Raw genomic sequence first — 26,911 nt, 5'->3', positions numbered from 1 at the left:
CAGGTTTAGCCTATGCTATACGGTTTATTCGTATTCTGAAAGATAAGGTTAAAAATAGAATTGTAGGTACGAATAGTGTTGTGATAGAAAAACGAACAATAAAAGAATTGGTTGCATTGGTACCATTAGTTCGAATGGAAGAGAGAGAAGATGCGTTTAATAATATTATTCGAGCTTCTCAGCATGAGAGCTTTCCGAACGAGTGTGATAAGTTGTCGAAAGGTATGGAGATAGGTAAGGAGAGTGGTTTGTTATCAATCGATGTGTTTATGGATTCGAATGGTATTTTACGCTCGAGAGGACGTACAGTAAATTCTAGTTTCTCATATGAGACTAAATTTCCGATTGTTCTTCATGCAAAATCTCGCCTGTTGGAGTTGTATCTCGAAATGATACATGATAAGTACTTTCATGCAAATGTTTCATTTATGCTGAACTTTGTTCGATCTAGTTATTGGGTAGTTGGAAATTTACTCTCAAAAATCAAGAAGATAATTCGTCTTTGTATTGGTTGTATTCGGATAAAGGCAAAACGTAATGCTCAATTAATGGGTGATTTGCCAAAGGATCGTTTTGTAATCTCACGTCCGTTTACTGTTGTAGGTGTAGATTTTACTGGTCATTTTATGCTTAAATGTACGAATCACAGGTCAGTTAAAAATTACAAGATTTATCTGGCATTTTTCGTTTGCATGTGTACACGTGCTGTACACATCGAAGTAGTTGGTGATTTGTCTACGGAAGGTTTTATTAACGCGTTTGATAGGTTTTCGGCTCGTAGAGGTTTGCCTAATGTCATGTACAGTGATAACGCTTCTAATTTTGTAGCTACGAAGAAGGTTTTCGATAGTAGTTCTTTCGATAGTAACTACAGCAAGATAAAGTGGAACTTTATCGCTCCATACTCTCCGCATCAAGGTGGTGCGTGGGAGGCGGCGGTGAAGGCGGGAAAATCGTGTTTAAAGAAGGCAATAGGTAATCAGAGGTTGAATTTACTCGAATTGTTCAATATTGCGACAAAGGTCGAGGCAATATTGAATGCACGGCCAATTTCTTATCGTAAGAGTAATGCGTTCGTGGAGCCGCTAACTCCCGGACATTTTTTGATAGGTACAGGTATGTTTGAGCCGCCGGTTGACGAAAATGCCGATAATTTGAAGATCAAATCGCGGTACTTTCTCTGGAGAAGGATCGTCGATTCGTTCTGGTCATCTTGGCGACATGATTATTTGAATCAGTTAAGAATTAGGTCAAAGTGGAAAACTGAAGAGAGGAGTTTGAAAGTAGGTGATGTTGTTTTGATCGTGTCGAAGGATGAGAGCGTTTTTGAATGGCCAATGGGCATAGTTGAGCAGGTCTACCCGGATGATCGTGGGTTAGTTCGTAATGTGTTAGTTAAGTCAAAGGGAGGCGGGCTCAAGAAATCATCTGTTCAAAATCTCGTTTTGTTATTGGAAAATGAGTAATATATGATACAATGTATTTATACTTCGATGTATTTTGATATGTAATCGTAATATTTATCGATAATGTTATTTTGATACTCAAATGTACTTTGTTTTTTGTAATTTTGGAAGTTATATGATGTTATTTTGTTAAGTTTTTTAGTTTTGTGTTTTTTTTAAGTTTTTTTTGTTTTTGGAAAAGGAGATATTTTGTTTGATCTCCTTTTCGGGGGGAGAATTGTTAACGTATGTTATTGTATCGAATAGGTACCTAGCGAATATTCGTTCGATTATCTGTAACCGGTTCGGTTGTATTCGGTTCACTACGTTTTTCCTTTTTTTTTCTTATCTTTTCGTACGTACGAGAGCGTAATTTTCAGTTGTAATTTTATTGTTGTTATTGACGTTGGAATTATACAGTCCACAATTATGCGTTTATGTGTTGTTTATTTTTCGAAGTCATTTTAGTCGAAGACGAGTCGAATATTTTCGTTATAATGATAAACAGCTCGCCTTATGCTAGCGTATTACTAGCGGATACTTGCTCGCAATTCTATGCTAGGACAGTTCAAGCAATATTCTCGCATATCTCAGCTAGCTTTTACTTCACTTCATACATGCTTGCCTGATGCTAGCGTATCACTGATGGATACTTGCTTGCAATTCTATGCCAAGAAAGTTCAAGCAATATTCTCGCATATCTCAGCTAGCTTTTGCCTCAATCTATACCTGCTCGCTTAATGCCAGCGTATCACTGACTAATATGTACCTGCTCACAGTTTTATGATAGGAAACTTCAGGTAATATTCTTGCATCTCTGAGCTAGCATTTACTTAGCCATCTGGCTCTAGAAAAATGTAAGCATATCTCTAGTTTCTGCATCTGGTGACTTGGCGTTTTCTTTATAGTCAAATGATAGGAACGTGCTACCAGATCTTACGCATTTCTCACCAATAAACCTTTTTCTGCGTTATTTATTGTAGCAAATGCGAGCAAGTATCTTTTCCATCCCTCAGCGCGCATACAAAAATCATTAAAAATATTCCTGCATATGACAATAGGAGTAATTGCACCCCCCCCCCGCCGATCTTCCGGGGCAACTTTTTTCTTAAAGGGGACAACAAAATTTCATCAAATGGACATGGAAAGCTGTAGTTTACTCTACACTCCAATTTTAACACCCTCTGAAGACGACTTCAGGTGGGTTCAAGTCATTTTAGAGCCTCCAGTAGGCTTTTGAAACTTGAAATTCCCACAACATTAATTAATCAATTGGAGTTGGCAAGCTGAAATTTACTTCGCAGGTTTCAAATGGTTTTGAAGCTTCCAGCTACTTTTAGGAAATTCCAATTTTCCAAAAAACGCCATACAACCTTCGAAAATTCGCTGGAGGCTCCAAAACGACTTGAAATCCACAAGCAGTCGACTTCGTAGCGTATTAAAATTAGTTTGCAGAATGAATTTCGACTCTCCATCTCAGTTTGATGAAATTTTGTGAAAATTTAAAGTTTCAAAAATCTGCTGGAGGCTCCAAAACGACTTGAAATTCACCTGCAGTACTTCGTAGCGTATTGAAATTAGTTTTCAGAATAAATTTGAGCTTTACAACTTCAATTTGAGTTTCAAAAATCTGCTGGAGGATACAGAACTGCTCAAAACAAGTTGAAACCGTTTCCCATCGATTTGGCATGTCGAAAATAGGGTATATCCCAAATGTCAGGTTTCTTGGTCAATTTGGTAAAATTTTGATTTTTTCTCACATTTTGGCCAAAATTTGATTTTTGAAAATTCACCGAAAATCGAAAAAGGTACTTTACCACTTGAAATTTTGACAGGTGATGAATTTTTGCATGATCTTTCGATCTACGTTTGTAAGGTTTGAAAAATTTCGTGCACGTCCTATGTTGAAACGCGAATTCTGCGATTTCGGCTGACCTTTCAATCAAAATTGCCGCCATTTTGTAAGTAAGGCCAATTTTTTTTTCAGCAAGTTTGCTTTAAAATGTTCCTTAGGATGTCCCCTTTGAGGAAAAAGTTGTCCCGGAGGATCGGCAGGGGGTGCAATTACTCCCATTGCCGTGGACTAAAATGTTGTTCAAAAATTTTGAAATTTTTCCTTTTCATGGTTTGTTTGATACTTCATTTTCAAATTTTAAATTTTGACAATTTTTCTATTTAAAAAAAAAAACTTCATTTTTTATTTAATAAAGAGATTTTTCAACATAAGCGCTAGCATAATGCTAGCGAATTGCTAGCGTCGATCTCTCTCATGGTATAGTTTGCTACTCTTAGATAAAGTGTGTCATCAAGTTGAATATAAGCTCAAGGTGGTATCTTGTTGAAAAGTAAGAAGAGTGACATCACTCTTCTTATACTATCCCAAGATGCTAGCGTTATGCTACCTCTGAGCTGGGACAGTCGCCTAATTTTTGGAATTTCCTGGAAAACTACCACCTGTTAAAGGTAAACACCCAGAATTTTTAAAAATTAATTAATAGTAATTACTTTACTGATCAAAGTTTTTCTACGCTAGCAAAATGCTAGCTTCTTGCTAGCATAATTTGCGCTAGCGTAAATGGTGCCGGAATATGAGACACTTTTTGCAAAAATTGCTAGCAAATCAGTCGCGATTTAGTTGCATGTACGTAGCAGAATGCAGAGCAAAGTGCCAACAAAATGCTAGCTTTTTGCTAGCTTTGTGCCAGCTACGTGCTAGCTATTTGTGCGCAATTCTGCTACTCTAATGCGACCTAATCGCAACTGATTTGCTAGCATTTTTTTAAAAAAGTGTCTCAAATTCCGGCACCATTTACGCTAGCACAAAATTTGCTAGCATTTGGTCAACTGGGCTGTTCAACATTAAAAATGTAAGACGATGTGATTGGATAGAGCCGATATTTTCTAAATCGTACAAAGGTAGATCGAAAGATCAGGAAAAAATTTATCACCTGTCAGAATTTCAAGTGCTGAAGTGCCTTTTTAGATTTTTGGTGAATTTTTGAAAATCCAACTCGGGCCAAAAATGAGGGAAAAAATCAACATTTTACCAAATTGACCAAGAAAGCTGAAATTTGTGATATGTCCTATTTTCGACACACCAGATCGATTGGAAACTGTTTCAACCCGTTTTGAGCAGTTCTGGAGCCTCCAGCAGATTTTTGAAACTCTAAATTTCCCGAAATTTTATCAAATGGAGATGGAAAGCCGAAATTCATTCTGGGAACTAATTTCAATACGCTACGAAGTCGACTGCAGGTGGATTTCAAGTCATTTTGGAGCCTCCAGCGACTTTTTGAAAATTACTGGAGTCTCCAGATTTTTTAAAACTTGAAATTCCCCCAACATTTTATCAAATGGAGTTAGCAAGCCGAAATTTACTTCGCAAACTGATTTCAACACGATATGAAGTTGACTGCATGGTGGTTTCAAATGGTTTTTAAGCTTCCAGCTACTTTTTGGAAATTTCAATTTTCCAAAAAACGCTGGGAAGGGACGATCCTCTTCTGCTTGAAGAGAGATGACGTCTACCTTTACATACGTGAGTTGAGCAGAACTCAACTCGCCCTCTAGGCTCAAGGGCTCATAGGTGATCCCGGGGTGTAGAAATACTTCAATAATAAAACACGAGTGTACGCACTCGCCAATTGATGTATTTTCATAATTGATGCAATGAAACATCGGTATAACACACTCGATAAATGTTGAGAATTGCTAGAATTACAACAAGTTCAATGAAAAAAACATACCAATACAGTTGAATGTATTTTTTCCCTACTTGTTTACGTTTTAATGCACAACGATTGGTGAAAAAAAAACACCCAAGGGAAGGAAAAAAGCAACCATACTTTTTTTTTCCCTGGTTGCTTTTCTCCTTCCCTAGGTAAGAAGAAAAGCAATCAAGTATTTTGTTGATTGTGTACGTAAATCGGTTTGTTTCATTGCATTTATTATGTAAAATATCTTACAATGCTAGAATCAAACTGGAATTTTACATATGTCATGCATTTGTTTCACTCGCAGATGCAATCAGCAATCAGATGCACTCAATACGTAATGATCCCAGTTCGACTCTTGTATAGTAATATACTATTACCAAGTAATATACAATCAATTGACTAAAACAAAGACTTAGGTATATAAATGTACTCGCCATACTGGCTAAAACGACTTCCCTAACCATGAGATTACAATTACATATTACATGCGAACGGATCAACAGTTAATTATAATACGAGTACTAAAGAGAAGTCCTCTAACTAGCTTGGAAGTGGCTCGGAAACCAGTTCCTTTAGATCACGCTGCCTGTAGTGGAATACTACACAGCAATGCAGCCACTTCCCTCAGGTCCAATTCTTCCCTTTAGGTGGAAGTGAAGGGCGCAATCCCTACCAGTACAACGCCATACAACATTTCAAAAAATCACTGGAGGCATCAGTCGACTTCGTAGCGTATTGAAATTAGTTTGCAGAATGAATTTTGGCTTTCCATCTCCATTTGATGAAGTTTTGGGAAATTTCAAGTTTCTAAAATGTACTGGAGGCTCCAGTAATTTTAGAAAAGTCGCTGGAGGCTCCAAAACGACTTGAAATCCACCTGCAGTTTACTTCGTGGCGTATCGAAATTATCAGAATGAATTTCGGCTTTCCATCTCCATTTATTGATGTTTTGTGAGAATTTCGGGTTTTAAAAATCTGCTGGAGGCTCCAGAACTGCTCAAAACAGGTTACAACAGTTTCATATCAATTTGGCGTGTCGAAAATAGGGTATATCCCCAATTTCAGCTTTCTAGGGCAATTTGGTAAAATTTTGATTTTTTCCCTCATTTTTGGCTTTTTCAAAAATTCACGAAAAATCGAAAGAGGCACTTTAGCACTTGAAATTCTGACAGGTGATAAATTACTTATACTTTGCTCTCATTTCTCAAAATTTTGGTCCTTTTTCTCAAATACTTTTTTGCTATTTTTCAGTCACTAAAGTCACTAAAAAAAATTAAATAGTGGATTTCATGCCTGGATGAGAAATTTCCAAATGTCTAAATTTTTGGAAAATTTCGCATTTTTCGAACGCCTTATTTTCGTAAAATAAATCAAATTTTCGGGTGAATTTTTTTTTGAGAATTTCAATTTTTATCCAAAAGTGGCCATTTTTAAATTTTTAAAATCCAAAAGTGACCAGCCAAACGTACCAAAAAATGTCCACTTTAAAGGCTGTTAACAAAAATTACTCAAAATGTTAGTTGGGATGTAAAACCATCCCAAAAATATATTTGAGTCGACGCACCCCTCAACACCCAACCAGAGAAATGTGTCCAATACGTGCTCGAAATTTGAAATTCTCGTTCTCCGGAGGGGTTGATTTGAAAATTTTACAGAAAATAGTCGCTATGGTGCCATATTTGTTTTTTTTTTGGGAGGTGGTTGAAAATTTCAATAAATCGTGGGAAAAAAATAGGAAGGGTACACTCTGCGAAATTTTTTAGAAATTTAGTTACGTCCTAAAGTACATGTAACATAATATTTTTTGTCGAGATCAAAAATCAGTGAAACATGCTCAAAAAACTGAAATTTTGCAAAAAAAACCGTGCTTTTTTGTAATTTCTGAGGTGTTTGGACTTTCAAGATCAAAATTTTTGGAATAAATTAAATTTCACGGGTTCAGTTAGGAGGGGTCAAAGGGGAGTCAGCCCCCCATTTTTTAAAAGCATTTCTCTAATTTTAACTCTTGTCTCTCTTATCATTCTTAAGAAAATGACGAAATTGTTGAAATTTTTTAACTCAGAATTTAATATGGTATAAAATTGACTTACTTGAAATTTTTTTGAATTACAACTGTTTTCCATGAGTTCCGTAATGTTTAAGTAACCTTCCATTACAAATTATCAAACTTACCAAAATCCCTATTTGGCTCTTAATTTTTCTAGTTGAACAAAAAGCGCAGGCATTTTAACTGGTATGGTGGCCAGATTTGGGCACTTTACTAACCTTATTGCTTTATGAATAATCAGCGAGTTGATGTATGTTGTCGTACTTACCTCGGCCCAAACTTTTAATGCATTTGCAAAGGGATGCCTTTGCATTCTTCGAGCATCGTCGAAGCAGAAATAATGTTCTATTGTTGAACATGCACGCGCATAAATTATTTGGAAAATTGAATAATCTTCGTATCTAATGCGAAGCTAGATAATAAAAGAAATTAGCTACTCACGATCATCGAATGCTTTTTTGAAGTTCTCTCTATCATCGATTTGTACGAAAATCATGATGATGAAAGTTTCATCTTTGCTGTGTAGGTAATATCCCATGTACTTGCTGAAAACTCTCGTAGGGTGGCTGACCAATGCGAAAAGCAAATCTTGATACGGTGAGGAGATGATCAAGTTCAGATACGGCGATGCATCAACCAAAGTGCCCTGTGGTAAAACTCGTTGTAAGTATAGGTGTTCGAATAACTGTATAACTGGCAACTGTACATAACAAAATAGGTATATAAATAAATTCATTTACTCCTTCATTGATTGAAGCCACCGCCTGGTTTATCTCTTGGCATGCCTGTTGGCTCCTAAATGGCAGAATTTTTGCTATAGTCTTGGGATCCAATTTTGAGTCTACTATGGTTCTAGCATCTGTTTTAGCTGATGGTGATAAATAATCGTCAAAGTTTAAGCTGAACGTATTTCTTATCTGAAACATTAGTTCAGTGGATTATAATATCTGCTGTACAAACCTAAAGCAATAGCTTTTCACTCAAATATCAATAGAAAAAATATTTAAAATACGAATGTGACCCACCAAGTTCAATTCAACCCATAGAAAGTACACTCGTAATAATTTTTGAGAAAACTTAGCCATTGTATCAATGTACCTAATAGTTAGCGAATGAGCATTCAACTCGATTACGACGTGTTTTTCATATCAATATTCTTTTCTTGTTTTTATTTCTATATGTGATCGCAATATGTAGGTAAATTAACACAAGTGTGTGATTTTCCGTATGACGTCGAAGTTTACAATTCACTCGTTTCGATGTTTAATTTTCGATTGTATATTGCAATCATTTCGTATGTACAATTTTGGGTTTTTTATTATTTTTCGCCATGGATGGCAAATTTTCATCTGTTTGTAATATTTGATGGTAATTTTTCAGCTGAATACATGTTAAATAAACTTTTGTGTTTGTACTTCATGCGAGGCTTCGTGTTTCAAGGTGCTGATCTGCGTAACAATGATCCCCGGCCGTGACGCTGATTTTTAAAAATTTGAAAAAAATTGTTAAATTTTTCATATCATTTCATGCTATGAATATGATGAGTATATTTTCATTATTTAGAGTGCATTTAATTTCACAATATTTTTCAATATTTGTTCTGCCTTTTAGGTAAGAATTTGGAAAGGAAGTATAAAGAAATTCCTCTTAAGTATGTCAAACGTTCAAAAATTACTTTCTGACATTTTACATACGCTCGAATACTGTTTGAAATACATATTTCGCATTAATTAAGGCAAAACATCGAACGATATGAATTCTTAAACTGCATGGGGACATATTTTGAAACGCAGGAGTGCCAATTTTTTAGTCATTATTGTCCGTTCAAGCAATCGAGTAAAATAGCCAAAAAATGTTCAAACTTTTTCGGTGTTTTGAAATTTGCGATAATGACGAAAAAATTGGCAACACTGCGATGCAAAATATTCCCCCTGTTTCAGAAACGATATCTTTCGATATTTTGGCATAACGAATACAAAATAATTGAGAAGAAAATATTTTCAAAACACCATTTTTTCCACAACAAGCAATTTGCACACTTTCAAATGGCCAATAGAACCCTAACAAAGATCTTGAATTTCATTGGCGATGGTCTAGATCGATATAGAATTACAACAATTTTGATTTTATCAAAACTCTCCCCTTTTCGGGAACTCATTCTCCCTTCGAGGGCAGTTCTGAAAAGAAAACAGTTGAAAATAGGTACATACCAATAATTGAATTTAAAAAAGTCACGAATAATGGAGAAATACGACGACGTTGGCAATTGCCATCGTAGAATTGAATTTATTTTTCACGTGTGGAAGTGGAACAAGTGTGCTTTCGTCTGGTGAACGCTGTATGTAAATATCAAATGAAAGACTGCGGAAATTTGGAAATATACTTATAGGTAGTACAGAAATGGAAAATTTTGAATTTTTGATTGGAGTATTATTGATTAGTTATCTTCAAACTCTACAATAAACTAATGCCTTCCACTCGAGATGATTATTATGATTTTATGTTGAATAAATTATGATGTGTATTGAATGTACATACGTATAAATAAATATTTTTTCATGCACAATAATTATTGAAATGTACCTCATACCTATCATCAATGTGATTTAATAATCAATTTATGTTTTTTTTTCTGTTTTAGGTGAGTTTTCTATTTTACAAGTTTTCATTGGTGAGTGTTATTTATTACGTATGTAAGCTTTATAGAAAGTTGCGTAAAGTTACAGATTCAACTTTGAATGAGAAATTTATTTGGCAACAAAATTAGAATAAAGAAAACCTCAATTCTTCATGCGAGGTTCTCTTTTTTACAGTTTTTACGAGAGTAGGTAGGTAACTAGGTAGGTAGGTACCTATATAACAAAAATGTTTCAAGCAAGGCGAGCTTCGAATGTATCATTTTCTTCTCTTTCTCCTCCTTCTCCTTCAGATCTGCAATCCTCTTTTCCTTTTCCTTCCGTCAAATCTTTCAAATTCTCGGTTTGGAATAAAACTGTCAACAAGTTTTCCCATATTAGGTATTTTTGTATTTCCAAAGTCTTTTTTTTTTTTGCTAAAAGCGATTCCAAGAAGTCTGAATTTTTTATTGATAAAAAAAGCTGTTGAAGTGTCCGCCATGTCGTACTTAGTTGACTGTTGAAGGAAGTACATGTAAACTATACTATAGGTACCTACGAGTATATCGTCTAAGCATCAGTGTTTTCAAAACATTATTTGTAATTAAGATTGAAAAACTATAAATTATAGTACATAAGGCTATGATACACATGTTGTTGTTGGGGGTGGAGGTGACGGTGGAGGTGAAGGTGATTGTCGCTGTGGTTCAGAATCTGGGTCCACTAAAGTTTTCAGCATGTCTTTGAATACAGGATCCTCAATTTTGCACATCTGAAAGGTGAATTTATGAGCTCGTGAATTTTTCATCACTTAGCATTAATACACACACGCGTTAATGATATCGAGTGAAATTACATCGAGATATTGTTTCAATGTGACCCCGTTGTATCGTTTTTGAAACGATTCGTCCAGCGGTCCTACATCTGCGCGAACTCTCGATATGACAATTGTCCACATTGTCCATCCATCTCGACCGTCGCAATAATCGTGCAGTTTCTCAGCCAAGTAATCGTTAGTATCCACAATATAACGCACTACGAAATACAGGAATACGTTTTGTATTTGTATGTAAAATTGAGTAGCTTATTTTTGAACGAAAAATATGTACCTACATAATATAACGAGAAAGGACTCTTACCTAAAGTCGTGTACAAGTCGACGAGATCGTGATTATGTACGTGATTTTTGATATCCTGTTTGATATCCGGTTGTGGGCCATCACTTTCTCTTCCATAACAAGATATAATGTTTTTTGAATCATCTCCCTTGAGTAGCATCACCGCCAGTTCCAACTTATGTCTATTGTCATCCCAATTCTTTCGATCTGCCATCAGACAAATACATAGGTAGGTATGTTATATGTAGGTACTGTACTCGTCTTGGCGTGATTATTATTTTGGTCATTCCACGTCAATTCAACCAAAAAGTGGTAAGGGGGTCGCGGTCGGTGATTTTTTTGAAATTTTTCCTCACATAAGAAAGAATCTTAAAGTGAAAATAAAATCAAAACTTAAAATGATAAAGATATATTTTCAACATTTGCTTGCTTAAAAAAATCTTGGGATATTTGAAAACATTGGAAAAGCAAAAAATTTTACCATGAAACTTCGCCTTGCCCACCCTCACCTCCCTCTTGAAAAATCCCAAGTATTTAAAAAAAGTCCTGCTTTTTCATTTTGAAATTTTGTTAGACACGCCCTGATGAATGTAGCGATGGTCTTATAATCATTGAATTGATTTCAAATTGTTGAAAACGTATACTCCAATGCAAAAAAACACAAATTCTAAGCCAAAAAAAATGACGAAATAAAGATCACTTTTACTATAAAAACACTATATTTTTAAAATGTTGAAAAAATTAAATTGGTGGGGGGGAGGAATTTTGAAAGTGATTTTTTGTTTGAAAAGTAGTGAAAAAGTAGTAATTTTTGGTCAACAAATTCCTGTAGACACTCTTTCAAATTTTGATTTTTTTGTGATGAGCTTATTACATTAACTGTTTCAACTTATATACATTGAGACCTGATGGACTGAAAATAGTAGAAACCAGGTAGATGAAGATTATAAAATGATCTACGCTAGCAAAGACACACTCGAACTGGGTGTGGGTATATTAATAAATACCAGAATCAATGATAAAATCAGTGCCATAATTCCAAAACCAGAGAGGATAATATTCGTGAGATTGGAGGTCAATCCAAAACCAATTGTGATAATTCAAGTTTATGCGCCAACAGCAGAAAGTGGTATAGCAGAAATCAACAACTTTTACAACGACCTAGAAGTGATAAGCTGCTTGAAAAACAAGGATGTTGTGTTTTTGATGGGAGACTTCATTGCTAAAGTCTGGAACAATCATGGCAGCCAAGTTGTGGGGAGGTATGCATTTGTGTCATTCCGTAGGTAAAGGGCCCGTTTGGTCGTTTTTATTTATCAAGATAATCGTGTTTTTAGTGAAACAGTTGAAAAAATCGAAAATCGAGGTTTTGATGGATTTCGATGTAGAACATATCCAACTATCTCGTGTCGAAGTATCAAGGCCGCAGGTGCGCCCCAAGCAGAGAAAAACGGAACTAAAGTTTTTCTATAAAGGGCCCATTTGGTCGTTTTTGCTTTTTTGCGGTAAATTCGCTTCCAAAAAAATACCGTACAAATTATACTGCACCTAGTTGCCAGTGGCAACATGTATACCATTCGAAAACACATTTTACGGTGGTGCAGCGTTAGCCGTGTGTCACTGATAACGGATTGCGGAGCAGGAGGTCTGGGTTCGAATCGCACCCCGGGAGGAAATTTTTTTTTCATGATTTTTATTTTTACAAGTTGAATTTTGACAGAAGATGTAATTTAATCATTTTTTTCTGCTTTTGAACAGAGTAATGAATTTTTATGCTAAATTTAAATTTATTAATCATTGTTTTTCAGGCTTAAAATACTCATTCATAAACATGAAAATATTGAGTAAAAAAAATTGCTATTGCAGGTGGGTAGTAATATTTGACATCAGAAACAATAATCTTCAATTCTAGGTATGAAGGTTTTTGGATTACGTGAAATTTCAGCTTTTTTCAGAAAAAAAACTTTGAAGGCAATTTTCTCAAAAGTTGAGTTTTTCAACTTTTTAATTATGGATTTTTTTGGAGGTTTTTTTGCACTTTTTGGGCTTCTATCCACCTCATATGATTGCTCCGGAGGTCTACTTTACCCCACCACCCCTAACTCAATATCGACCAAATGGGCCCTTTACCTGCGGAATGACACATTTGGAGATCAGAACAAAAAAAGTGAAATGCTCGTAGAGTTCACAGAAAGACACATTCTAGTAATATGCAATACCTGGTTCAAACAGCATGCAAAAAGATTATACATGTGGGTCAGTCCTGGAGATTGAGTCAGAAACCAGATAGACTACATACTTGTAAAAGAAAGATTCAAGAACATAGTGAAGAACTGTCATACATATCCTGGTGCTGACTGTAACTCCGACCATAACCTATTGGCTGCAAAATGTCAGATAGTCATGAAGAGCCAGAAGAAGAGCAAAGAACAATACCAACAACTTGACATTGCAAAAATCAAATCAAAGCACATGCAAAAGAAATTCTAAGAAGAACTGGAAAAACAAAAGGAAGACAAGTTGGAAGAAGAACAAGGTATTGAAGAAAAGTGGCAAGAATGGAAGTGAAAGGTTGAAACAGCAGCAGAAAAGTCTATTCCACTCAAAGAAAAAAGAAAACACAAACCATTGATGAGTCAAGAGATACTGAATCTGATGGAAGAACAAAGAAAAGCAAACAGACCAAGTATTGAATACACAGCACTAAATAACGAGATCAGTGGAATGTGCAGAATGGCCAAAAATGAATGGTATGAGGAGAAGTGTCGAGAAATAGAAGAACTGGAGAAAAGGCACAACTCTAGAGAAATGCAAACCAAAGTAAAGCAGATGATGGCCACCCACAAGAAAAGGAGAAGTGGAATAGCATACAATTGTATTTATGCGAAGAAAAGATGGAAAGTATTGTGTTAACAATCAAGAAACAGAAGAGGCCTGGATCAGCTATACATACAAGAACTGTATGGAGATGACACATGTCCGGCTCAAATGGAAGTTTCATCCACGGAGGAGGCACCATGAATTGAAATGTGGGAGCTGAGAAACGCGGTGAAGAGAGCCAAAAACCACAAAGCAGTGGTGGATGATCTCATACCAGTAGACCATTGGAAAAAGTTCAATTTTGAAAGGTACCATGGTTTTTGAGTAATCCACTGCTGAAATGGATGATATTTGAAGTTCACTGAAAACTTTGAAACCCCCTCCCAACAGCCTTTAAAAAAGGGTTGTAGGGCTGCAATTTGTGCCATTGGTCATCCCTTCAAAAGCACTTTCCACAGCAAAAATTTCAAACGAATCACAGACCCCCCCCACCTTACCACTTCTTGGTCCAATTGACGTGGAATGACCCAATTAGCAAAAGTTACTTATACCTTCGAATAACGAACTCCCAAATTCGCACGTTGTTCCAGATGGACACTCCGAGTTCGAGCATCTGTTATACTGCCAACGAGATGCGTGAAGTGTTATTTGAAAATGATGTGATAAGGAAACAGCAGCTTTTTATTCACACTACTTGAGTCGATACACTTACCTCACCCCACACTCTTAATGCATTTGCGAAAGGATGTCTTTGTGCTCTGCGAGCATCGTCGAAGCAGCGTTTATGTTCTATTGTGGGATATGAACGTGGATAAATTAATTTGTCATCCTTGATGCAAAGCTTGACAGTTTAGAAAATTAGGTACTTACGCTCGTCGTATGTTATCTTGAATTTTTCTCTATCATCAACTTGAGCAAAAATCATAATGATGAACGTCTCATCTCTGTAATCTAAGTAGTGTCCCATGTATTTGCTGAAAACCGTCAAAGGCTCGTTGACCAAGGCGAAAAGCAAATCTTGATAGGGTGTCGTGTTACTCAAAGGCTCGTACTCCGGAGGGACTAAATTTTTCTGTGAGAGAAATCGTTGTATGTGGTTTCAGTTTAAATGAGTATAACTTCAACGAAAAGGTGCATAGAAATAAATATCCTTACTTCTCCATTGAATGACGCCACCTCGCCATTGATTTGTTGGCATTGCTGTGCGGTCCTAAATGGCAGAATTTTTGCTATTGTCTTAGGGTCGAATTTCGAGTCCACTATAGCTTTAGCGTCGGTTTTGGCGTCTGGTGATGATGGTAGATTGTAGCCTTGGCAGTCGCATGTATTTGTTATCTGAAAAAATGGTCCAGATGATCGTACTCCACAAACCTTCTGTAGATTTTTACTGAAATGTCAATAGAGATACGAATTGTGACTCACTAAGTGTAGTTGAATGCATATAAAATGAACTTGCAATAACTTTTGAAAAAATGTACGCATTGCAGCAACGTAATTCTTATCGAATGAACACTCAACTTGATTACGAACTGTTTTTCGGATCGATATTACAGTAGACTCCCGATTATCCGCCATTCGATTATCCGCCCTTCGGCTTATCCGACCCAATTTCATCCGCCCTTCCCTCCGGGTTATCCGACCTACTGAGGGCGGATGCACACATATTTGCATATTTTGGCTGTTTTTAGCGCATATTTCAGCATATTTTGTTCTTTTTACTCCTTTCAATGCATATTTTTCTCATTTCTGCCCATTTTCTCAAATTTTTTCTAAAAAATCATGTTTTTTTCGTTTTTTAGCTGGAAAGTTTTTAAAAATTTTTTACCCAAACGAAACGAATTTCCCTGAAAACGTTATTTTGGATTATCCGCCATTTTCGTTATCCGCCAGACCTTCAGCCCCAATTAGGGCAGATAATCGGGAGTCTACTGTACCTATTTTTATATTGTTGTATTTTTTTCGCTCCGAGCCTGCGTAATCAATGATGATCGATGTAGTACAGGTGTATGATTTTCCATTTCACGCCAAAGGTTCATTTTTCACTTTTTCGATGTTTAATTTACGATTGTATATCGCGATCATTTCACGCAATTTTAGCTTTTTTTATTGCTTTTTCCCTCGGATAGCAAATTTTTATCTGATTGTGGCGTTTTATGATAATTTTTCAACGGAATTACGTGTTAAACAGGCATCTGTGTTTGTACTTCGTGCGAGGCTTATGGTTGATAATGGCAAAATTTTTATTTTTCGTGTTTTCATAGAGTCATTTCTACGTATTTGAACTGAGATTTTTTCTCGTCTGTTATGAAAAAATGGAAAAAAGAGATCACATTATAGTCCCAAGCTTCGTCTGCTTGGAGCATTTTTCAAAAATTTCCATTAATAGCGTTTGATAGTGTTTGGTATCCTTGCAATTGTTTGAAAAAAGTGTCAAATTAGGCATGATGACCCAGTCCCAAGTGATGCGAATCAATTCGTTCGTGAATGGATCACCAAAAATTATTCATTTTGTTTGCGAATGATTCACGAACGATTCGCGAACTATTAATCAATTCGTTCGCGAATTATTCACTTGGAAATCAATCAATTTGTTCAATCGTCAATCGGTTGTAAATGATTTGATTCGATTCACTTCGCTTGAAAACAGATCAATTCCTATACAATACTTTTACAAAAACGGAATCAATTATAAATTAATTGATCCGTTTGCGAATGATTCGCCAAGAAATCGATCAATTTATTTAACCATGAATGTCGCCCTTGTTACACACAAAATTCTTTGTAAAACGTAGGAGACAACCTAGCTCTATTAAAATGTTAGTTCTGGAAGACCAGGCGGCGGTGTAGTTGGAGGTGGCAGTTAAGGTGGAGGTAAAGGTGATTGTCGCAGGGGTTCAGAATCTCGGTCCACTAAAGTTTTCAGCATGTCTTTCAATACAGGATCATCGATTTTGCACGTCTGAAAGGTGAAAATTTATGTGCTAGTGGATTTTTTAAAATCAATTTTCGGTAGCTTTAATACCCAAAATAATGACATGAAGTAAAATTACATCGAGATACGCTTTCAATGTGACCCCGTTGTATCGTTTTTGGAAAGATTCGTCAAGTCCTCGCGTATCTCCACGACATCTCGATGTGACAATTATCCACATTGTCCAACCATCTCGACCGTCGCAGTAATCGTGCAGTTTCTCAGCCAAGTAATCGTTAGCATCCATGATGTAACGCACTATAAAATACCGGAATATATTTTGTATGTAGGTTTTTGTAAAATTGGATAGGTATGTACATACTAACCTACCATATTTTTGAACGAAAAACAGATAACAACAAAGGACTCTTACCTAACGTGGTATACAAATCGACGAGATCGTGATTATGTACGTGATTTTGGATATCCTGTTTGATATCAGGTTGTGGGTCATCGCCATTTCTTCCGTAACAAGTTATAATGTTTTTTGAATCATCTCCCTTGAGTAGCATCGTCGCCAATTCCAATTTATGTCTACTGTCATCCCAATTCTTTCGATCTGCCGTCAGACAAATATGTTATACTCGTTTTGGTGAGATTAATATCAGCAAAAGCTACTCATACCTTTGAATAATGCCTTCCCAAATTCGCAAGTGTTTTCAGATGGACACTCCGAGTTCCAGCATCTGTTATACTGCCAACGAGATGTTTGATTTAAAAATGATGTGATGAGGAAAACCTAAGCTCTTTATTTGCACTAGTTGAGTCGATACACTTACCTCAGCCCATGCTCTTAATGCATATGAAAAGGGATGTCTTTGTGCCTTGCGAGCATCGTCGAAACAGTGTTTATGTTCTATTGTGCGATATGAAGGTGCATAAATTAATTTGTCGTCTTTAATGCAAAGCTTGAGAGTCTAGAAAATTAGCCACTTACGCTGGTCATATGTTATCTTTAACATTTCTCTATCATCAACTTGAGCAAAAATCATAATGATGAACGTCTCATCTCTGTAATCTAGGTAATGTCCCATGTATTTGCTGAAAACCGTCAAAGGCTCGTTGACCAAGGCGAAAAGCAAATCTTGATTGGGTGTCGTGTTACTCAAAGCCTCGTACTCCGGAGGGACTAAATTTTTCTGTGGGAGAAATCGTTGCATGTGGTGTTAGTTTAAATGACTATCACTTCAACGAAAGGTACATAGAATTAAATACTTATCCTTACTCCTCCATTGAATGAAGCCACCTCGCCATTGATTTGTTGGCATTGCTGTGCGGTCCTAAATGGCAGAATTTTTGCTATTGTCTTAGGGTCGAATTTCGAGTCCACTATGGCTTTAGCATCGGTCTTGGCGTCTGGTGCTGATGGCAGGTTTTCTGACTGACAGTTACACATATTTGTTAACTGAAAAAATTGGTCTAGATGGTCATACTCTCCAAACCTTGAGTAGATTTTCACCGAAATGCTTATGGAAATAGGCCCACGAATGTGACTCACCAAGTGTAGTTCAATGCATAAGAAATGAACTTGCAATAACTTTTGAAAAAATTTACACATCGCAACAATGTAATTCTTATCGAATGAACATGAAACTTGATTACGAACTGTTTTTCGGATCAATAGGTAGTATTTTTATATGGCTATATTTTTTTCTCTTCGAGCCTGTGTAATTAATGATGTAGTAGTACTAGTACAGGTCATTTTTCACTTTTTCAATGTTTGATTACCTAACGATTGTATGTATATTGCTATCATTTCGCGTAATTTTAGTCTTTTTATTGCTTTTTCCTTCGAATAGAAAATGTCTATCTGTTTGTAACGTGTTATGATAATTTTTCAATGGAATTACGTGTTAAATAGGCATCTGTGTTTGTACTTCACTCGAGGCTGATGGTTGATAATGGGAAAATTATTATTTTTCGTGTTTGCACTGAATCATTTCCACGTATTTGAACTGAAATTTTTTCTCACCTGTTGGAAACATTTTTGAAAAATGAGAAATGAATGGAAAACAGTGATCACGTTACATGTTCCGGGCTCAAGTATGCTTGAAACAATTTCCAAAAATTTCCATCTTTACATTCATAAATGACGAATGAACGACAAACAATGATGATGTTCCACACCAGATGAAGCCTGACAGTAAAGTATTTCTGTATGACTATGATTCAAGTAATGAGATGATCAGTACTCACATCGAAATAATTTCATACATGATGGAACATTATTATCAGTTCAATGACTGGTATGTACTGACAACTTAATAGTTATATTTTGTGCAAATTTTGACAAAAAGTCAATCAAGTGTTTTTTTTCGAAAAATTGTTTTACTTTTTTTTGAAGAATTTTGAGCCCAACATTGGGTCATGATTTTCAAGAGTTTTGAGAAACACATCATGCAATCGATCAAAATGGGTTAGAATTTTATGTACATACAGGGTGGCTAGAAATATCGGGTACCCCTAAAAAAGTTTTCTAACTAAATACTTTGGTTGGTCACAGTGAATGATAATAATGATAACACATGATTGGTTGTTGGACTGGAGAGATAACATTCCACCAATCATATGCATCTATTTCACGTTGCCAACCTATATTTTTAATGAAAAACTTTCTTAGGGGTACCCGATATTTCTAGCCACCCTGTAAAATCAGAGATTTTTTCAAAACTTTTGTGCGCTTTTTTCAAGTCTCCTTCAGGGATACCTACACATGCAAACAGTTACATCATACCAGGAATTGCTAAAGAAATGGCAAACTTTTGAGCAATTCCACCAAATCCTATGGGATGTGGAAAATAAGTGTATTAGTATAATTATAAAGCATCTATGCAGTCAGCCATGCAATTTAAAATACTGTTTCAAAACACTTGTATAGGTGACACAGCAGGGAGATAGGCCTGTAACTCTTCGGGTCATTTGCATCTTTGCCTGGTTTCTGTAATGCAATAACATGTGCCTATCGCCACAGTCTTGGCATTCTTGAAGTTTCTACACAGGCATCAAACACTTTTTGGATCCAATTTATTGCCTTTGGTCCAAAGTGTTTAATATGTAGCACCCTTCCTGTTTTTGGACAGTTTGATTGCAAACTTCACTTCTTTGTTGGTAATTGGTGTGGCATGTGGCAATGTTATTCACTTCCACATCCATGCATCTTTCCACTTTTGTTCGGATGCTTTTACTGTCAGTCTTAACATTCAAGAGTAGTTGATGGACTACTTAGTTAGCTGTGACCTGGGTGAAATTACTCTGTTGGGTTTTACCTCCATCAAGTCTTTGCAACAGTTGCCAGGCTCTTCTGTTATCTTTGCAGAAATCTAGATTTTCTACTACCCAATTGACAAAAATTTGGATAAAAATGCTAGATAATAGCTAGCTAATCACGCTACTATTGCGCTAGCGCACTAGCGTGATTTTGGGACTCTCTGCTAGCTTTTTTTCGCCAGTGTTTCACGCTAGAAAATCACTAGCGAAAAGCTAGCGTGTTCGTTAAAAGAAAGCGAGCCTCAGCTAGGAAAAAGCTAGCAGAAAGCTAGCGTTTTGTGCAGTTTTCGGATTTTTTTGAGCGATAAAAACGCTAGCAGAACATGTTGCTTCTTTCTCAGCTCGCTATACGCTAGCAATCCACTAAATAAAATAATAATCACCCATTAAAGTCAAAATTTTATTTTCAAAAATTAAAAGAGTGGGGTTAGGTACCCTCAATTTTGAGAATTTCTTCACGTCTGAATTCCCCTTATCACAACGAATTTTTTAAGACCTAATTTACCTACGAAAATTTTCCTACCTAATTAACGGGGATTCGAACCAGCAACCCTATGTTCCTAACTACCTACGCTTAACGACATGGCCACGACGGAGATATTTGATTCAGGCCCTCCAAGTATTGATTGTGTATCACTGTACAAGTTTGTAATGTGGCATTTATTGGATTGCAGTGTGTGAATCAGTGTTTCTCATTGCAAATTTTTTAAAGAAGAATGTTCATTATCAATCATTTATCTATAAATTGAATTTTCAGTTAGGTAGGTAGACCTACCTACTTAAAACCTCAATAAAAAATTGAAAAATATCCATCATAGTCCAGGAAAGTTGGATAAAAAAAAGGGTCTTCGGGAAACGTGAGGTAGAAAGTTTAAAATTGGTATACCGGTCCATTTTTATGTGCTGAACACGAATCCGATGAGTCCCCGCTCGTCCCTGGTGAGCATTCTCCCCTATTGTGGATCTAAGCCCCCCAAACCAGTTTTTTGCAATTTTCTCCCCCGCATTGCATTTTAGCGAAAAATATGTGGTTAGATAAAAGAATCTACGTCAAATTTCCGATCTAGTTATATATCAACTTTCCTTCCACCCCCAAGGGGGCCGGAGCTGGAACCATTCAAATGAGAGGGGTTGTCTAAAAAACACAAAAAAACTATCGGCGCATAGGAGGGGTGAAACGGCCCCCCGAGAGCGTTCGGGTTGATACTAGCATGGAAAGTGGGTACCATCGAGAAGCTACCGCGTGAAAAATTTTAGATCCACACCACTTCCTCTTTTTGGGAACCCCCCTTTTTTGAAATTTCAATAACACTTTTCTCAGCTCCATTTCAACCGATTTTGAAAATTTTTCTGGAAGTTATGTATATCCTTGGTAGGTATCTCCACAAAAATTTTCAACCCTCTCCCCCCATATTTACCACTCAAAATGGCGTTTTTTTCATTTTTTTATGCCTATTAACAATCAAGATTGCGAGGTACAATTTTGGAAACACGTTTTTTGGATGTATTCTTGACCCTCAGACATCATATACTATATTCGAAATTTTTGCTTTGGTGCGCCGTGGTGAAAAACTTGGAATAATGTATTGTAGGGGGATGGGGGGTGAAATGGTAATTTTGAGAAAAATGATTATCAATGAGTAGGGTATCGTTTTCATATGATTCAATACCGCTGAGCACGAATATGACCTCAGATTTTCTGCTACACTCACCTACCCCTCTCCAGAGTCCCTCAGCCCCCCTCAATTTTCACGATTTTTGAAATAAAGTTGTATTGATGACATTGGTTTTGTTGCTATGGGAAAATTACATAAGTGCATTGTTATTGTACATAAAATTTCTCGTAGAATGAGCTAGAGCACATGACTCCCCCCGAGGGGGTGGACCCTTGGTTTTTTTGCTACACAGAAAACGTTACAAATCTGTATGTGTACTGCACTGTATAGGTATACAGAGCATATGTGGCATAATAATATTCATGATAACTGTAACTTGAGTGCGTATGAGTATGTATTTTATAATTCAATGACTACCTACATGAAAAATCACGAGAAAAAAATATGGTAACGAAATACTGATAAAAAAAAGTAAAGAATGTTATGAGGGGGAGCCATGTGCTGTAGCTCATTCTACGAGAAATTTCATGTACAATAACAATGAACTTATGTAATTTTCCCATAGCAATGAAACCAACATCTCAAAATAACTTTATTTCGAAAATCATGAAAATTGAGGGGGGCTGAGGGGCTCTGGAGAGGGGAAGGTGAGTGCAGCAGAAAATCCTAAGTCATATTCGTGCTCAGCGGTATTGAATCATATTAAAACGATACCCCACTCATTGATAATCATTTTTCTCAAAATTCCCATTTCACCCCCATCCCCCTACAATACATTATTCCAAGTTTTCACCATGGCGCACCAAAGAAAAAATTTCGAATATAGTATATGATGTCTGAGGGTCAAGAATACATCCAAAAAACGTGTTTCCAAAATTGTACCTCGCAATCTTGATTGTTAATGGGCATAAAAAAATGAAAAAAAACGGCATTTTGAGTGGTAAATATGGGGGGAGGGGGTTGAACCCAACAATGTTTCATTAAAATTTCAAAAATCCAAGGGCAGGGGCATTTTATCTATTTTACTCTGGAATGCCCTTTGAAAACAAAGACTATAACCGTAATCATGTGATTGTGACGTCATGCGTCATGAGTAGGAAAGCTAGCAAAAATTCACTCGCAGATCGCTAGAATTACACGAGCAAATCTAAGCATTTTCAAACTAGCTCAAGTGCGCGAGATGATCGCTTGCTTTTCGCGAGCATAAAACGAGCAAATCTAACCATTTTTAAAGTAGCTGAAATGTGCTAGATGATCGCTAGCTTTTTGCGAGCATCTGAAACGCTAGCTTACAATCGCTAGTAAACTGCTTGATTTGCGTAAGGAAGGAAATGTTGCTAGCTGGAAATCGCGAGAAATTCGCCAGATAAACGCGAGTCAGCGAGGTAAACGCGAGGTTCCGCTAGCAAAACGCTTACGATTTTGTCAATTGGGTAGGTAATTCCTGCCATTTTTTCTGTCTAGATTCTGCTCTATCACTTAATAATTGATTTCCTAGTTCAATGGTTTCCTCACTGAATGGATTTTCATTAAATTTTTTAACATACTCCTTTTATTGTGTCATGGGGTGCAGCTCCATTCCAGAGATATACTCCTTTCTTGCTCCCTTTGGAATATGATCTTTTGAGGCTTTCTTAACAATTTCATTGAAGACTTCATAATTTTCTAGTATTGGCAGTAGGTTATCTATCTTTTCTTCAATTGCCTGTTTAGTTTAGACCATGATGTGACTTTTTCATTTCAGTCTTATAATGATACTAGGGGGCTACGCCCCCTGGCCGCTTCGCGGCCCAACCCCCATACTCGTTCCTCAGGCTTTGCCCTCGGAACTCGCTCTTGGGGGCTGCGCCCCCAAACCCCCCTTCGCTCACTCTCAGAAAAGGTTTGCTCCCTTTGATCAAAATGATGAATGATAGACGCAAAAGCAAAGCACCAAAGATAGATGGTTTAACATTATTATAACATTTTAGCAATAATATCTGTTTCTGTTGACAATGACAATTTCACGCTTCATCAATTTGCATTGCTTAAATCATAATCCTCGTATTGTAAGAATTCCGCTGTTGGAGGAGTGGGAGGCTTGTATGCGCGCGCATGTCGCGTGATCCTGTCTGGAATAACAACGACATGGCATCACGATGCGTTGTACGTTGGTGGTTGTGTGTATGCTTGTGTGGGTGTATAAGTACACGCATCATCTTAACGGTTTTTTGTTTCAAGATTCCATAAAAAACGATCAAAATCGCGCGATCTGAGCAACTTTTTTCTAATCTGTTTTCACCATTTTACAGAGCATGAAATTTCAAACATTTCCCTCGTTGACAGTACCCATCTAACGTTTTTAGTTTTCGAGATAATTTAATTCAAATTTAATTCAAATTTGGATTCAAAATAGCTCAAAAACTAAGAACCCCAGAGGGGTAATGTAATCGAGGGAAATGTTCAGGATTTAATGCTCTTTAAAATGAGATATTAACCACCCTTCTAGCCTTTTTCGTTCTTGATATATTTGAGAATAATCGAAAAAAACGGCAAAAACAGCCCACTTCAACTCAAAATTTGGGCCCTTTAATTACAAAATTTTTGCCCTCGCGTATTTTTCCTATATTCTAGAGAGGTTAAGCTGTCGATTAAAAAAAAAATTAGCGCTCTAGGTGCCATAGATCGGGCTGGTAATTTTTTTCCGACTATTCGGGTATTTTTTGGGTATTTATTTTTCTTGCAGCTGTATAGTATAGATGACAAATGATTATTTCATTTGGTTGTTATAATTGCGCAAAGTTTATGTTACGAAATCATGTTCGCTATTTTTCCTCTTTCTGAGGATGTATTTAGGTTTTTTGTAAGTGAATTGGATCTTTCAAAAATAATAAGTAGGTATCTTTGTCAAGTAGGTGCTGCTCTCTTCGGTGCGCACCTAAATACACTTCACACTCCTCGTTTTGTACCAGGCATCCTGAATCTTGCTAGCATCCCACCGTTCAGAGGATTAACGGTTCAGTCGGACTAATATAACGATTGAAAAATAATCCTTATTTTTTCAATCAATTAACTTTTACTTCTTTTTAATTAAAATTACCTCGATATCTCGTATTTCTCAAATTAACTCGAGATAAATGAATAGGTGAGAAGACAGGGTTACAGTACGGAGACGTCGCAACCCCTTTCTCTTCTCTCCACCAACAGTACAGCCTCACCAAACCGCTTTCTTTCCAACGTACACCTCATCCCTTCCCGCAACAACCCTCGTCCATACACCTACATACTACAACAACACGGCTGCGCGACGCGGGATCTCGGCACTGAAGCGTTCCAAAACATTTCCAAAATCCCGTATTTTTCAAAAAAATAACTCTCTCTTGCGCGCCTATTTATAGATCAATCTTTTTGAAATTTTTACACAAATTTTCTGTTGTGAAAATACAACCATACGTTTTTTTCAAAATTGAAATCGGATAATGGAAACTTGTGATTGTCCAATTTTGGTTTTTATGCTGTACCTCCCCCCCTAATGGTCCAAAGTAGTTTAAAGCTGGGCTAGGAAGTGCGAGTAACATATGATGAAAGATGTTGTAGTTGTAATTCAATTACCAAAAAAATTGGGGGGAGAGGGGGGTCCAAAAATTTTCAAAATCCACTTTTTGGGGCATAACTTTCCTTCTATGGGTCCAAAAAAGTTCAAATTTTGGATTTGAGGTTCAAATAAGATTTAAAAGAAACAATTTTCTCGAAATTTTGCTATCTCAAATTTAGCACCTCCCCCCCAAAATTGGGGGTCCTAAAATCAAAATTGACCCTTCTCTATATTTTTGGCATCATCTACTCGTCAAGAGCTTTCTATTTAAAAAAAAAATCAGATTTCTAGCTATAATAGGGGCGGAATGAAAAATCGCTGAACTTTTTTTCTTGTAGCTTTATATATATGATGGAATCAAAAAAATGATGGGAAAATGTCTATTTTGCATATTAAAATAAGTATGAGGTAAAAAAATAAGGTAAATTGGTGGTGTTATTAATAAATTGAGTCCTTCAAAATTTATTTCTATAACCAAAAATGGCGTATTTCCATACCCTAAAACTGCACCCAAAAACAGTACTTAGGTAAATAAAAATGGAACACTTTTCAGAAAAATTTAATTTGGAGAAAAACCATACAAAATTAAGACGATCAAAGATGTAATTTTCTACAACTTTCCTCTGACGTAATTTTTTTGTATGCTAGTTAGTTTCACCTCCAGATTGATTTTTATAATGAAACGTTGCAATTCAAAATGTTTTTCAAACAATCAAATATTTCCTCTTTGAAAACTTATTTTTCAGATGGAAATTTATTAATTGAACGACAAAAAAAAGGTGGTTTGAACGACAGCCAGGTCTTACAACAATAAGAGGGGTATTAACGACAAATTAATACTTGGTGAAGACAGAAATTTTTAAACGACTAAACAGGTCGTCACTGGTCACCATGACTATTTTTGTTTATGAATCGTGACAACTTCTCCTGACAGATATGAGTACCTATTACAACAGTAAAGTAGGTACTTACTTGAGATTTTGAATGACAACACAGGAGAAATTCAAGTTTTCATGAATGACTACATGATATACATACGTAGGTAGTTGATAGTTAGACCATTTTACCGATGATTTCGATTAATTTAAAGGATATTTTGATTTTTCAATATATTTTTAATAAATTCCTCACTAGTTTTGCTACTTTTCTGGCACTACTGGTGGGACTAGTGCAATGAAACATTTTTTTTCAAATAATTGTAAACGTATAGTCTCTTTTTAATCACACAAATTGCTGTTTTTTCATCGTAAGAATAATACGTATTGTCGTTCCTAGATTATTATTGTACCGTGAATTTCGCTTATCTGGCTGTCGTGTAGAATAATTATTTGTCGTTGAAATGCATTTTTTATCGTGCAAGTATAAAATGTCTGTCGTTGGAGGAATTTTTTGTCGTGTTTTTTTTTTTGTTGGTTCGTGGTATTCATTTTTCCTGTCGTTCAGACCTCTTACTTTTATTGTGCATTCCCCCTTTTTTGTCGTTTTCAAAGTACCTACTCTTGTGCTAAACGAAGGTACCTACCATATCGAATCTTTGAAATGAGGTACTACGTATTCCTCACATTTAATTATTATATAAGTTGATGAAAATGATGAATCAATTATTTTTTTTTTAATTTTTCTGCTATAAAATTTCATTTTTTTACATGGCAGATTCTTCCGCCGAAGGTGCGATATGTGTCTTATGCACTGGTGGAGGAGGCTTTGAATCAAAATCATCTG

At 36.2% G+C, this 26,911-nt stretch overlaps 1 protein-coding gene across 5 annotated transcripts in view; it reads left to right on the top strand.

Moving 5' to 3' along the window:
• Positions 1–26,911, top strand: part of Adcy2 (adenylate cyclase type 2 Ac76E) — a 605,017-nt gene that overhangs the window by 385,029 nt on the left and 193,077 nt on the right. The gene's annotated exons all lie outside the window — the stretch shown is intronic.

This window comes from Planococcus citri, chromosome 5 (genome assembly GCF_950023065.1).
Source record: "Planococcus citri chromosome 5, ihPlaCitr1.1, whole genome shotgun sequence".
Taxonomy (NCBI): Eukaryota; Metazoa; Arthropoda; class Insecta; order Hemiptera; family Pseudococcidae; genus Planococcus; species Planococcus citri.
This window is presented reverse-complemented; position numbering and strand designations above follow the sequence as displayed.